Below are 15542 nucleotides of genomic sequence, written 5' to 3'. Positions count from 1 at the left end.
AAGCGATGAAGAGCTCATAAATTAAATTCAACACCTGAGGACATATGCTACCATAAATTACATATATAAAGGCTAATTTACTTTTTCATCAAAATCTTAGAAGCTTGTCTTCATGTTCATTTGTCTTTGGCTGGATTTGGGTCCACGGCCAAGGACATGTAAACCCATGCTCCTCGATAATAACACAGCTACCAATGCAAAAGGACCTTAATTGCGGAGCTGGCCGAGGCATCTCTTAGGTGTTAGCCTCTTAGCAACCTATACATATTTGTCTGGCCGGTGAATTTAGTTGTATTTATAACTCTTTCATGAGTAGCAGAGGAGAGGGATTTTTCTAAATAAGAAGTAATAGATTATCTAAAGTTTAAAATTCGAGATTAAGTGTCCTTGATAATAACATAAATAGTTTTTGTCAACTATATGTCCTTCATCTATCGAATATGTGTGACCCAAGACAAAAGACCTCAAGTTTCAGATTAATCATCCAGTGGGCTGGCAATAAATAAAGAAAACGAAATAGATTTATTGGACCGTTACTTAGAATAAAAGGATGTTTTTTAAAAAACTTAATACTTGAATTAAAGTATTTAAATATAAGTTTAAAATTGCAGTTATTTGAATCGAATTGAGTTTTATTTTTATTTAATATATAATTTATTTAAATTTTATGTTATAGAAATAAATATTTTATATTTAAAATAGTAAAAACAATTTAAAATTCTTAAACATTGATTTACTTTTAGAAATATTTGTGAAAAAGGTTTTAAAATTTTGTGAAATAACATTCAAAAGACATGAAGCAAAGCTTATTTTGTCAAAATGAGTCTAAAAATCTTAAACAAAAATTTAATATGAAAAACCCAAAAAATCAAATTATAATGGGTGATTCAAAAAATCCTAAAAACTCAACCAAATTGAACTGATATCACCCCTAGTTAAAGGCTGGTGAAGTGTCAATTGTGTTAGAGAAGTTTGATAGAATTAAATTAGCCTCAATGGCTTAGTGAACCCTACCATGTCATAACAAATCTATATCTATAATAGTATTTAAAGGTTTGACTGACTTGATGTCATCCTCAATTAGATTCCAATTTAATTGTGAAATTATCCAAAAATTAATATGCAAAACTTGACAACTAAACCGAATTATACTGGATGGTTTAAAAAGTCCAAAAAACCCAACTGAACTAAATCGTTATCACATTTAATCAAAGGCTGATGAGGCGTCAATTGCGTTAGAGAAATTTTATAGAATTAAATTAGCCTCAATGGACATAGTGAACCCTACCATGTCATAACAAATATATATACTATTATTTAAAGTTTTGACTGAGTTGATGCCACTCTCAATCAAATTCTAATTCAATTATCAAAATCCTAATATTTTTATAAAAGAAACAAATATAATTTTAAAGGTTTTCCTTTTTTTTTTACACACAATTTGGAAAAAAAATTACAACCAAATAATAGGATTTGGACTCAAGATCTTAAAATCTTATTTTCCATTAACTTTGCAATTTCAACCAAAGTGACATTTAATTCATATAATTTTTTTATAAATTTATTACGTAAATATTTCATTCATATCATAAATATGTAGAGATGGCAGTGGAACGAGGTGGGAGTGTGTCACATCCCAAAAATCGGGTTAGTGGAAATTGGATTAGTGAAATGTGAGAGTGGTCACGCTTTGTTTTTGTGTTAAAAGTTGTAGAAATCTATTAAGAAATTAATTCGTTTTAGTGGTTAAGTGTTAGTTGTGTGTGTTTAAGGTCTTGTGTTCAAAACCCTTCATTTAAAAGTTTTTTTGTTATTTTTATTCCAGCTCCTGACTTTGGATATTGGAGTTAAAATAATTTTCTCGCAATTAATGTTAGAATGATCTTATTAGTTTAATTGTAAGGTGTTAGCTTATTTTTAAGTTTTATGTTCGAATCCTTGTGTGAGCAAAATTAAATTATTTTTGCTAATTATCTAGCGTGTCACCTATCTAGAGGAATTTGGGTTAAATTTGAATTGTAAGGAAATCTGGATAGTTATCAGAAAATTTATTAGTCGGATTATATTGTTCTTTTATTAAAAGAAAAGAAAGAAAATGAAATTAATTTCCTTTTTCCAAAATTTCCACGTTCTGTTGCTTTATTCCATCCTTATTCCCACGTTGTTGTTTTTTATTCTTTTATTAGTTTTTTTTCCCCCTTCCTTTCTTTGTTTTTCCAGCCTCCATTTGCTAGTTCCTATTGTTCTTTTATTTTTATTTTTCTTTGGTTGGTTTCATATGTTTCTTGTGCCGTTCAACACTTTGTCCTCTTCCTTTTTCTCTTGCGATTTCGATCGTTATTGAGGTGAAATTTGGCGAGGTGGTTAGTTCTCCGAAAACCTAGGATTGTTATTGGGTTGCTGTTTCTTGAAGGTTTTGGATTTTGCGTGGTAGTACTCACATCAAAATTTGTCAAGGTGTGTATTAGAAAACTCGAAAAATAACGAATGATAGAAAGTCGAAAATTGAACTGTCAATGCCACACGGTCGTGTGCCAAGCCGTGTGGTAGGTCGTGTGTGACACACGGTTTGAGCTATTTGGGCCGTGTGGGCCACATGGACTGACCTTTTGGGTCATGTGGGTCATACGGGCTTGTGGGCTCATTTTCTGAAAATTCTTGTTTTGGTCTGTTTTGTTTCAAGAAGTGTATTTAGCCTCTCTGTAGGGTTCATACCACTTAATTAAAACCTGAAAATAAGGTATCAGTGAATATGCTTCTGTGTTGATGTGTTTAGAGTATTTGTAATATATATTTGCATGTTATGATACTGGTAGTTCCGATGGTATGTTCGGGTTCGCTATGTCTGTATAAGTTTGTATAATGTATGATTTTGTTAATTTGTATTTTTGAATTTGTTATGTAACCATGCATGTGATTTCATGGAAAATTGATGTGTTTCTAAAAGCTTTAATAAATCTGTTTTGTAGAGCATGAACTTCCATGTCATCTGTTTCTGCTACTATACTTCAGCATGTCCTATATGGTCACCATTTTGATTTTGTACATGCATGCCATGACACATTGCATGAGATTTGGGATAATGTTAAAGGAGGAAGATTTTGTACTGACAGTTTAATGATCTGCTTATTTAGTGGCTTGACCACATATATTTGATTTGGCAGTTTAATTGAATCTTGTTAAGTCGTCGTTGCCGGGCAACCTGGCGAGCAACTCGGGATGACTTTAGTGTGTTTTGGATGGATGAGTCCGGGGGAGAACTCTATTTTGGTGTGTAGTGGAGTTGAGTAGGACGTTTCCTGAAAAATCTGCATTATGATTTTCTGAAAAATATTGCATTGGCATTGTCGAAACCATTTTTTATTTTGGAAAAAAAACAAAAATTAGTTCTCGACTTTAAAAAAAAAAAGCAAAAATTGGGAGTCACCACCAATATTTTATTGAGGTGTGATTGGATCACCTAAACAATAGCTTTGGTCTACGAGCTTTAGAAAAATAGATTCGGGAGTCGGCTACGTACGAGGAAGGATTAGCACCCTCGTAACGCCCAAAATTGGTACCTAGTTAATTAATTAGTGTCTTAATGTCGAAAATTTAAAATATGATCCTTAATAAAAACTAAAAAACGTTACTTATTAAGACTCTTATCATTTCAGAGAAAGAAAATGTCACACCCAATGCGTTAGGGCACGACATTCTATTTCCTAAAAAATGATTTAGTCCAAAATACTCTTATAATAAAAATTTAAAAGAATATCCATTTATTTAAGATTTAAGAAATCACAGCCCAATACGTTAGGGCACAATTTCTCAAAATCCTAAACTTGGAATATTTCCTTTGTTAACATTTTTTAAAAAAAATATTTGTCTCGAGAAATCAATACGTCACATTCAATACGTTAGGATACAACATATTAAATTCCCGACAACAAGCTTTTCATTTTATTTTTTGATTAATGAGCAACTCTCGATCGTTAGATTTAACGAAGAAAATCGGAACCCAATACGTTAGGGCTCAATTTCCTTGAAAATCCTAAATACAGTATTATCTCAATTTTGAAAATTTTTGAATAAAATGATTTTGATGCTTGAATGATATCGAACATAGCCTTTTAAGCGAATAGAATGCGATAAATGATAATATACAACATGGAGCGATAATTCATAAATAAAACATACACTAATGAATAATAAATAATAAATGAATTCGAAAGAAAAGACATAAACCTATTTAAGAGAGAATTTAAAGGTAATAGATAAAATAATATGAAATCAATAATATATAGAATAAAAATAATTTATTACAAATTATATATGTATATATAAAATAGTATTGTATAAAAACATTTTCATATAAATCTTTAAGACATATAAATATGTAAAATGAATTTCAAAATATATTACAAAATAGGGATATCAAAGAATATATACAAATCATGTTGAATTTACCTAAAATATAAAAAGTGTGATAAATCGAAATAATAGCAATATATATTGAATTTCAAAATAATGATACATTATAATTTTTAAAAAGGGTAATATATACATATAATTCAATAAACTTATAGCCATAATACATATAAAACGTAAAATAAAATGGAAAATACTAAGCTTAATCATTAAAATAGTATTAGGTTCAAAATTAAATATATATTTTTTTTAAAAAATAGTGGTGTAAGAAATCAAGCACATTGAATTAACAAGGATTTAAATTGAACTCCAAACAGAATTAAAGGGAAAAAAATGAAGAGCCCAATTAAAAGGCGCGAATAACTCATAGGGCTCGAATGGGAAAATATCTCCATCCTTTGAAACGCGTCACTTTATTAGGGCTAAAAAAATAAATAAAATTCGCAATGGTATCACCTTCTCCCTTTTTTAAAATCGTAATTAAGTAAAAAAAAAACAGTAAGCCACCTTAAAAAATCTGTCAATCGTTCTCCCCTTTTTTTTATTGATTTTTCTCCTCCCTCCACAATGTAGGGAGAGGCCTCTATTTATAGTTGAGCCTCCCCAAATCCAACGGTACAGATCAATTACATCAACGGCTAAGATTAAAGGGTATCTACAAATTAGATCTCTAAAATTACAAAATCATATCTTCCAAGATTGCATATCATATCCAAGATTGCATATATTATATCTAAGATTGCATATCATATCTAAGATTGCAATCCTTAAAGATTATGTTTCCATAAACTTGTAGATGGACCTTCAACCTTTTTAAGTAATGGGCCATTCCGATCGGGCCAAATGATATAATTTTGTACTGGACTTAGACTTTATTTTATTATTGTGAGCTCGGGCAAAAATTGGGTATCACAGCTGCCCCTCTTTACTTGTTGTTGTGTAACAAGAACAGAGCAAAGACTTTAGAAATGGCCAATTTTTGCCCGGTCACGCTAGATCTTGGTGCTCTTCTTCTTCAAGCAGCCACATTCCATCCTACTGCATCTTCAGAGGTATATGAATTAGTGCTTCAATCTACTCCACTGCAACTTCAAGGAGATAAGACTTGTATCTTCGATCTACTTCGCCACCAGTATGGGAAGACAAGATCTGCTACCTTTGGTCTATTTCATGCCGGTACATGAAGATAAGATCTGCTTTCTTCGATCTACTTTACCAATACATGAAGACAAGATCTACTTTCTTCGATCTACTTCGCCATCAGTATGGGAAGACAAGATATGCTCTCTTCGATCTACTTCATGCCAATACATAAAGACAAGATCTGCTATCTTTGATCTACTTCACACCAATACATGAAAACAAGATCTGCTATCTTTGATCTACTTCACTCAAATACATGAAGATAAGATCTGATTTCTTCAATCTACTTCGCCACCAGTATGGGAAGACAAGATCTGCTATCTTCGATCTATTTCACGCCAATACATGAAGACAAGATCTGCTATCTTTGATCTGCTTCACGCCAATACATGAAGACAATATCTGGTTTCTTCGATCTACTTCACGACAACCCAGGGAGGCAAGACTGGTACCTTTGATCTGCTTCACTGTCGGTACAGGAAGGCAAGATCTGCTACCTTCAACCTGCTTCACTACAACCCAGGGAGGCAAGGCTGGTATCTTCGATCTGCTTCACTGTCGGTACAGGAAGGCAAGATCTGCTATCTTCAACCTGCTCAACTATGATCCAGGGAGGCAAGGCTGGTATCTTCGATCTACTTAACTTTTGGTACAGGAAGGCAAGATCTACTATCTTCAACCTGCTCCACTACAACCCAGGGAGGCAAGGCTGGTATCTTTGATCTGCTTCGTTGTCGATGCAGGAAGGCAAGATCTGCTATCTTCAACCTGCTCCACTACAACCCAGGTAGGCAAGGCTGGTATCTTCGATCTGCTTCACTGTCGGTACAGGAAGGCAAGATCTGCTATCTTCAACCTGCTCCACTATAACCCAGGGAGGCAACGCTGGTATCTTTGATCTTCTTTACTGTCGGTACAGGAAGGCAAGATCTGCTATCTTCAACCTGCTCCACTACGACCCAGGGAGGCAAGGCTGGTATCTTCTATTTGCTTCACTGTCGGTACAGGAAGGCAAGATCTGCTATCTTCAACCTGCTCCACTACAACCCAAGGAGGCAAGGCTGGTATCTTCGATCTGCTTCGCTTTCGATACAGGAAGGCAAGATCTTCTATCTTCAACCTGCTCAACTACAACCCAGGGAGGCAAGGCTGGTATCTTCGATCTGCTTCGTTGTCGATACAGGAAGACAAGATCTGCTATATTCAACCTGCTCCACTACAACCCAGGGAGGCAAGGCTGGTATCTTCGATCTGCTTCGCTGTCGATGCAGGAAGGCAAGATCTGCTATATTCAACCTGCTCCACTACAACCTAAGGAGGCAAGGTTGGTATCTTCGATCTGCTTCGCTTTCGATGCAGGAAGGCAAGGTCTGCTATATTCAACCTGCTCCACTAGAACCCAGGGAGGTAAGGCTGGTATCTTCGATTTGCTTCGCTGTCGATGCAGGAAGGCAAGATCTGTTAACTACAACTCGGGGAGGCAAGACTTTGTGATTTCACTGATCTGTTCTCCGAGGAACATGAACTGTATAATGAACCTAAATATGCCTAAGATTAGGATGACATGATCAAAATGCATCAAATGCTCGTAACTAGACATGTGTAAATAGTGTTTGCATGAATGTAGAATGCTATTTTTGAGAATGATCCTTTTTTCGCTTAAGTTATCATTGCTCGAAGTTTATGAAGGCTTTGTCACTGAGGTGCTACAACGCCTTCTTGCTCGGCTGGCATTTCCAAATAAACACTTAATCAGACTGCCCCCCACTGTGAACTTCAAAGTTCAACCTACTGGGACGCAGAATTTGTGTCATTTTTCTCCTGTTGTAACCCAAGGGTAGAAAAATTTGGCTTTTTCTCAACCCTCTCCTATCGTAATTCAAAAGATATAGAATGTGAAACTCTTTGGTTCTTTTCACCATTCCCAGGGTGTCATACCAAATGCTTATGTACAAATGAAGAATCCTCCTCTCCAAGGGAACCCCTTTATATTGTCTGGTGATTATTACTTTTAAGCTTCGTCATCAACCTGACATCTTGTCATTTTGTTCAATTAATGTTTTTGACAACAAAATCCAAAGAGAAAATTCTAATTTAGACTCTTCCTTCTTAAATTTCTAACCTTTAAACTTGGTGTGTTCTAAACAATAGTCCTGTGTCAGGTTCCTGTATTACTTAGAAACTTCTAAAGTAATATGCAAAACTTCCCTTGTGAAAGTTTTATTAGTTCATTAATCATTATTTCAATGTAACATGCTTGCAAAAAGGTCATAACAATGGATAAGAATAAAGTTAGTTCTGAACATGGCTCGAAAGGAATAAACTATCAAAAATAACAAAGAAGGATAACAAACAAATTGATTGGGAATGTGTATTTTGGAAAAGAATGAAGTATTCCAAAAGCAACAAATTCAATAGCATGAAAATTGGGTGTCCCAGATATCGCAGCTTGAACTTCTCTATACAAACTTTCTGAAGACCCTTCTGAGTTTGACTTGTGTTTGAGATATCTACAGTACTTTGTCGATGCCTCAAGATGTTGCCTACTCTTTCCTGTTGATTCAGGTATAACTAGACCACCACATGCCCCAATCTGGCTAAGATTTGAGTTGCTTTGATCTCCTTACGCCCCATTCTAATCAATATTTGAGCCGCCCTTTTCGGGGTTTCAACTCAAATCCCCTTTGGTCTTAAGGCGTCCTTTACGAATTTTCACCTTGGCCTCTCCTTTTTCTTTTCTTTTTCTTTCTTTTCTTTTTTTTTAGAATATTTTTTTAATTGAATCTGAACTCATAGGATTAGGCATGTCCTTTTTATCGACGATTTTCCAAATAAGGCCTTCCACATAAGATCCTTCCCAGCTTGGGATGAAGTTCTTTTTGTATGGGAAGGATCTTCTTTAATACTAGGTCCCTCTCAAAGAATTCTCTAGGGCAGACATTTTTTTGTGAGCTCGTATCATTTTCTTTTGGCGCATTTGACCATGATGGATAACTTTGAACATTCCTCTTCAATCGGAATTAATCCAAAACTGAGAGAAAGAATCATGTCTTCAATAGGCAAAACTGCGATGAGCGCAAGAGAAAGGTATCGCCATGGCAGAGTTTTTTTTTGCACCATCCTTTTTAGCGATATAACATTAATTGTGAACAGACTACAAACTTTTGATATTGTGCTGTCGTTCAAATTTAGCACATTATCCGATATGATCCTTTTGGCGTTACATATGATTCTTCAAGAATTTGCTGACTGTCAACTTTGTGACATTAGCATATGAAGCAGCTTCCACCCATTTAGTAAAGTAATTGACGATCACAAAGATGGATCAATGACCGTCAGACTCTTTAAATGACCTTCATGCCCCAATGATATTTTTTGTAGGGTAAGATCTGTTTCTTGACTTTTTCTACCCTCCTTAACAAGTTCAGAAATAGGCTACAATCTATGTCATCTTCAAAGTTATGAGATCCCTCTAAACACATATCTCACTCAAAAGGAGAGTTTAAGTCTGTAGCAGCGTCACTCATGTCATTGATATCTGGGGACCCATAGTAAGTGCAAAAGAATGTAAAAAAGAATGTGTGAATTTATGAATGATTATCTGTACAATAATTATGAATGAAAGAATAATTACTTCCAAAGAATGAAAGAATATTGGCTCAAAAATAAATGCAAAGATGTATTTTATTAGAATAATGATGTTCAGACATGAATCTATTTCATAAAGGAATTCTTATTGCCTCTAGGCTAAAAGCAACAAGTGTGTTCTAAACATTACTCTAACAAACTCTAAATAATATAGGGGTTTCCTCTGCAGTCCAATTGTTTAGAACACCTCCAAGGCGAATATCTAACAATGACCCTTTTAATTGCGTCTTTATATATGGCATCGATGTATTGCATTCGCTCCTTTATCAATCATGATTGGGTAGTGGATTTTCTGCACTAGATGAGTCACCAAACTTGACAACACCCATGTTGATGAGTCTTTCAACTAGCGTCTTAAAGGAAGTGCAATTCTCTATTGAGTGCCCTGTAATTCCCGCATGGTAGTCACATTGTGCGTTTGCATCATACCATTTGGGATACGGAGGCTGTAGAGGTTCCACATGAAAAGGAGAAACAACATGCGCATTGAATAAGCTTTGATACAGCTCTTTGTACGATATTAGAATTGGCGTGAATTGGAGCTTCTCAATACCTTGCTTTACATCTGATTCTTGTCTTGATGAACCCTGTTGATTAGGAACCACTTTTCTTGGCTGACTTACCGTAATCGATTTACTGTACGTATTCACACTGTTCACCTCATTTTTTTTCCTTTGAGGCTTGCTTTCTGTTATTTCCTCCAGCATCAATATTTCCGCTCCTTACAGTGCTTTTAGTAATTTCACCATTCATGATTATATCAAAAAAGCTTTTTGTGGCACTTCCTAACATATGCGTGATGAACGGTGCTTTCAATGTATTTATAAAGAGCATTGTCATTTCTCTTTCCAAGAGCGGTGGCTGAACTTGGATGGTGACCTCTCTCCACCTTTGTGCATATTGCCTAAAACTCTCACTGGTCTTCTTTTCCGTGTTTTGCAGAGTGATTCTATCAGGTACCATATCGGTTACATGACTGTACTGCTTTATGAACGCCTGTGCCAAATCTCTCCATGAATTAATCATGGTACGGCTCAATTGATTGTACCACTTGAATGCTACCCCTGTGAGGCTATCCTGGAAGCAATGTATCAGGAGTTAGTCATTATTGACATAACCAGTCATTCGTCTGCAAAACATGGTAATATGAGCTTCGGGGCTACTAGTTCCGTTGTACTTCTCAAACTCTGGCATTTTGAACTTGTATGGGAGTACTAAATCTGGAACCAGGCTCAATTCTTTTGCATCAAACCCCTAGTAGCTCTCAATGCCTTCCATTGCCCGACGTTTTTCCTCGAGCCATTTGTACTTTTCTTCTAACTGTTTTGGCAACTCATCCTTCACCTTTTCTTTTCCAGCTGTTTCATCAAAGTTAGGGATAGCAGGATTCACAAGGTTGTCTCTGGGGTTAAAGCCTAATCCAGCCTGGAAATTCATTAGCGTTGCAGCATCGTCCTGAAACTGCTGAGGCTTAATGGTGACAAAGGATTTGCACGGACATATCTCAACTTGCTGAGGGGTAAAGCCTGGAGGATGTACAGGTCCCTCACTGTCTCCTTCTTCAACATTAAGCGCAGAGTTTTTTCCTTTATCAACTCCTCTAGTCAACAACTGAGTCAACTTAGTCATCATATTCTCATGAGGCTCCATCATTTTATCCATCATTTTTTGTTGAATCTTCTCAAGCTGCTCATTTATTTTTTGTTGAAGCTGATCTTGCATTTCTTTTTGGAACTGTTCTAGCTTTTGGTCCATGTCTTTAGTTTTTTCTCGAGTACCTTAGCAGTGTTTAGTAGGTTGGTTGGTTTCCAGATTAACTGAGGAATGATTTACATCAATTAGAAGCTTTTAATATTTTTTTAATGCATATGAAGCAATGCAATGCATGAAATGAATGCAAAGAAGGCATCAATTTTGATTCAATTCCATTTAAGAAAACTTTAATAGAAAATAAATTTCTTTACATAAAGCAGATGCATGTACGGCCTCGCCCTTATATTCCAAGAGACAATATTGATCTTTTTCTTCATCCGCATGTTTAAGATAAATCCCGCAAATTTCTGATAGATGCCACAGCTAGCTCCCTTTTTCTTGATCCTGGTCACAATCCATTGTTTTCCTATCCTCTAATGCTCATCAGCTTCTTTAAGGGAATTGGAACGTCGAAAGCTCTTAGACAATCATCTTAAATCCTCGGGCCACGAAGTAAAGTCACAAACTTTTCCATCACCCTTCTTGTGTTTCTCAGAATATATCCAGGCAACAGTATTATTTTCCACTTTATCAAGAAACCCTTTTTCCATGATAAGCTTTCTATCTAGCAACTGAATATGAACCGGTGCTTTTTATGATGAAATGAAATGCCATGTCATGCAATCAAAATAAAACACAAAAAGTCAGTATCATATAAAAATATAGAATATAATCAAGAAATAGTAAAACACCTATTAGGATATCTACTAGGATTTAGTTTAGTTCTACCTAAGGTGGATTCCTAAGGTTCACTATATGAAGTTCGGTTCTAAAGTAAAGGTACCCGAACTAGCAGATTCCTCAATCCTCACCCATTATAGGCTCATATGGACTAAGCTCAGTTCAGGGGAATACATTTCCCTATGGCTGCACGGAGATGAAAATCTCACGAAGACATAGGTACGGATGTATCCTGGAAGCGGTCCACTACCCTGCACGGAGGTGAAAACCTCACGAAGGGCTAGTTTCTCGCTCCCACTTAAAGGGTAAAATCATTCAACTTATGTAATGTGTAGTGCAAACAATACTTAAATACATTAAGCAAGAAGATAATGAATGCAAAAAGATATCATGAAATTTTTAAAAAAAAATACTTTCTCGACCATAAGACAAAAATTAATCAACTTTCTGGCTCGACTCTCCTATTTTTTTTAAATGTCCCCAGCGGAGTCGCCAAGCTGTCGAAACCATTTTTTATTTTGGAAAAAAAAAACAAAAATTAGTTCTCGACTTTAAAAAAAAGCAAAAATTGGGAGTCGCCACCAATCTTTTATTGATGTGTGATTGGATCACCTAAACAATAGCTTTGGTCTAGAGTTTTAGAAAAATGGATTCAGGAGTCGGTTACGTACGGGGAAGGATTAGCACCCTCGTAACGCCCAAAATTGGTACCTAGTTAATTAATTAGTGTCTTAATGTCGAAAATTTAAAAATATGATCCTTAATAAAAACTAAAAAATGTTACTTATTAAGACTCTTATCATTTCAGAGAAAGAAAATGTCACACCCAATGCGTTAGGGCACGACATTCTATTTCCTAAAAAATGATTTAGTCCAAAATACTCTTATAATAAAAATTTAAAAGAATATCCATTTATTTAAGATTTAAGAAATCACAGCCCAATACGTTAGGGCACAATTTCTCAAAATCCTAAACTTGGAATATTTCCTTTGTTAACATTTTTAAAAAAAAATATTTGTCTCGAGAAATCAATACGTCACATTCAATACGTTAGGATACAACATATTAAATTCCCGACAACAAGCTTTTCATTTTATTTTTTGATTAATGAGCAACTCTCGATCGTTAGATTTAACGAAGAAAATCGGAACCCAATACGTTAGGGCTCAATTTCCTTGAAAATCCTAAATACGAGTATTATCTCAATTTTGAAAATTTTTGAATAAAATGATTTTGATGCTTGAATGATATCGAACATAGCCTTTTAAGCGAATAGAATGCGATAAATGATAATATACAACATGGAGCGATAATTCATAAATAAAACATACACTAATGAATAATAAATAATAAATGAATTGAAAGAAAATACATAAACCTATTTAAGAGAGAATTTAAAGGTAATAGATAAAATAATATGAAATCAATAATATATAGAATAAAAATAATTTATTACAAATTATATATATATAATAGTATTGTTTAAAAACATTTTCATATAAATCTTTAAGACATATAAATATGTAAAGTGAATTTTGAAAATATATTACAAAATAGGGATATCAAAGAATATATACAAATCATGTTGAATTTACCTAAAATATAAAAAAGTGTGATAAATCGAAATAATAGCAATATATATTGAATTTCAAAATAATGATACATTATAATTTTTTAAAAGGGTAATATATACATATAATTCAATAAACTTATAGCCATAATACATATAAACGTAAAATAAAATGGAAAATACTAAGCTTAATCATTAAAATAGTATTAGATTCAAAATTAAATATATATATATATATATTTTAAAAATAGTGGTGTAAGAAATCAAGCACATTGAATTAACAAGGATTTAAATTGAACTCCAAACAGAATTAAAGAGAAAAAAAACGAAGGGCCCAATTAAAAGGCGCGAATAACTCATAGGGCTCGAATGGGAAAATATCTCCATCCTTTGAAACGCGTCACTTTATTAGGGCTAAATAAATAAATAAAATTCGTAATGGTATCACCTTCTCCCTTTTTTAAAATCGTAAATAAGTAAAAAAGAAAATAGTAAGCCACCTTAAAAAAACTGCCAATCGTTCTCCCCTTTTTTTATTAATTTTTCTCCTCCCTCCACAATGAAGGGAGAGACCTCTATTTATAGTTGAGCCTCCCAAATCCAACAGTACAGATCAATTACATCAACGGCTAAGATTAAAGGGTATCTACAAATTAAATCTCTAAGATTACAAAATCATATCTTCCAAGATTGCATATCATATCCAAGATTGCATATATCATATCTAAGATTGCATATCATATCTAAGATTGCATATCCTTGAAGATTATGTTTCCATAAGCTTGTAGATGGACCTTCAACCTTTTTAAGTAATGGGTCATTCCGATCGGGTAAAATGATATAATTTTGTACTGGACTTAGACTTTATTTTATTATTGTGAGCCCGGGCTAAAATTGGGTATTACAGGCATAATCATGCGTACTCAATTCTGTTTGATTGATCGTTATGAAATTTTCTATGGTTTTCTGTTTTGTATATCATAATGTGTGTAATCTCAATTTGAGTTTTAGCTATACACTGAGCTCTATAGCTCATCCTTTTGTTCTATTTCTGACATTTTAGGTAATCGGTAAATTAGAGTAGGACGGTGTGCAGGAGCTCGGATGGTTTTATTAATTAAATTAAAATTGGTGATTTTCCTAATTATTTAATTTAGGCTTTTGGGGGACTGCAATTTGTTTTTTTGGGTTTTTTTTTGTTTCCGTTTAATTTGTCAATATAGATATCTGCGAACATGATACTATAAAACCTCGCGGGAAAAATATTAAAATTCGGTTTTTCAAAATTTAAACTTTGAAAGTTTTTCACTACAAGCTAAGTTACCTTAAAGAGATTTTCTGTAAATAAACAAATGGTATTAAAAAATGTTTGTTTTAATACTTAAAATGATTTGGCCACGTTAGTACTTTCAAAACGCGCGACTGTGAATTCAAATTCTGGGTTTCAATTAAGTGTCTTCAAACTTCGGGTTTTTTTTTCTAAAACGTCTATAAGAGTTTTGCCAGAATTTCATGTTTTCGAAACACGCTTTTAGTTCAATCGAAGAAAAAGTTTTTAAACAAGTTAATGTGATTCCTCAACATTCAGTCATAACTTGTATGCTGGGTTTGGAGTGTTACAGAGTGAATATTGCTAAATCCACCTCTGCTCCACAGTTGGCATGCTTTGCTCCACCATCCACCCTGCTCCACTAGGGATGAATAATATTGAAAACCACTATCACCTTCTTTATGTTGCAAGCATCCATGTTTACTGTAACCCGACCTAGAAGTTTAGACCAAGTCTGGAGGCTACATCAATTCATATAAGAATAAGCCCACCTTTTACTACTAGAAATCAATAGTCGAAAATCATGTAATTATTTAAATCAACATAGAAATTCTAACTTTCAAGGCGTAATCGAAAATAACACACAATAGCATTAGTTTATAAAAAATGATAAAACAAATATGGGGAATTGACCGAGCTCCTGCCACATCGACTTGCCTAAGTCCGTGGGTTACTTGTAATCCAAACAAATAGATTAAATGAGTTTTCACTCAGTGTGTAACTTATATTTTTAATTAAACAGTAATATAACATATATGATTCCAGTTCGACTTTAGTTAGTCAATTCTCAAAATCATATACAGAAATAGAAACAGAAGATATCAGATACAATTGCAGAATAGTTCAGATACAAATGCAGATTCCTACCTCCAACCGCTACACACCATCTTCGTTCATCCCTACACACCATATAGGATATGAACTACCCATCCATCCCTATACACTGCATAGTAACTACATGTCACATTTCAGAATACTTGTAGCCTAGCTACCAGATCAGAATGCAA

Source organism: Gossypium raimondii, chromosome 6 (genome assembly GCF_025698545.1).
Source record: "Gossypium raimondii isolate GPD5lz chromosome 6, ASM2569854v1, whole genome shotgun sequence".
Taxonomy (NCBI): Eukaryota; Viridiplantae; Streptophyta; class Magnoliopsida; order Malvales; family Malvaceae; genus Gossypium; species Gossypium raimondii.
Note: the sequence above shows the minus strand (reverse complement) of the source record.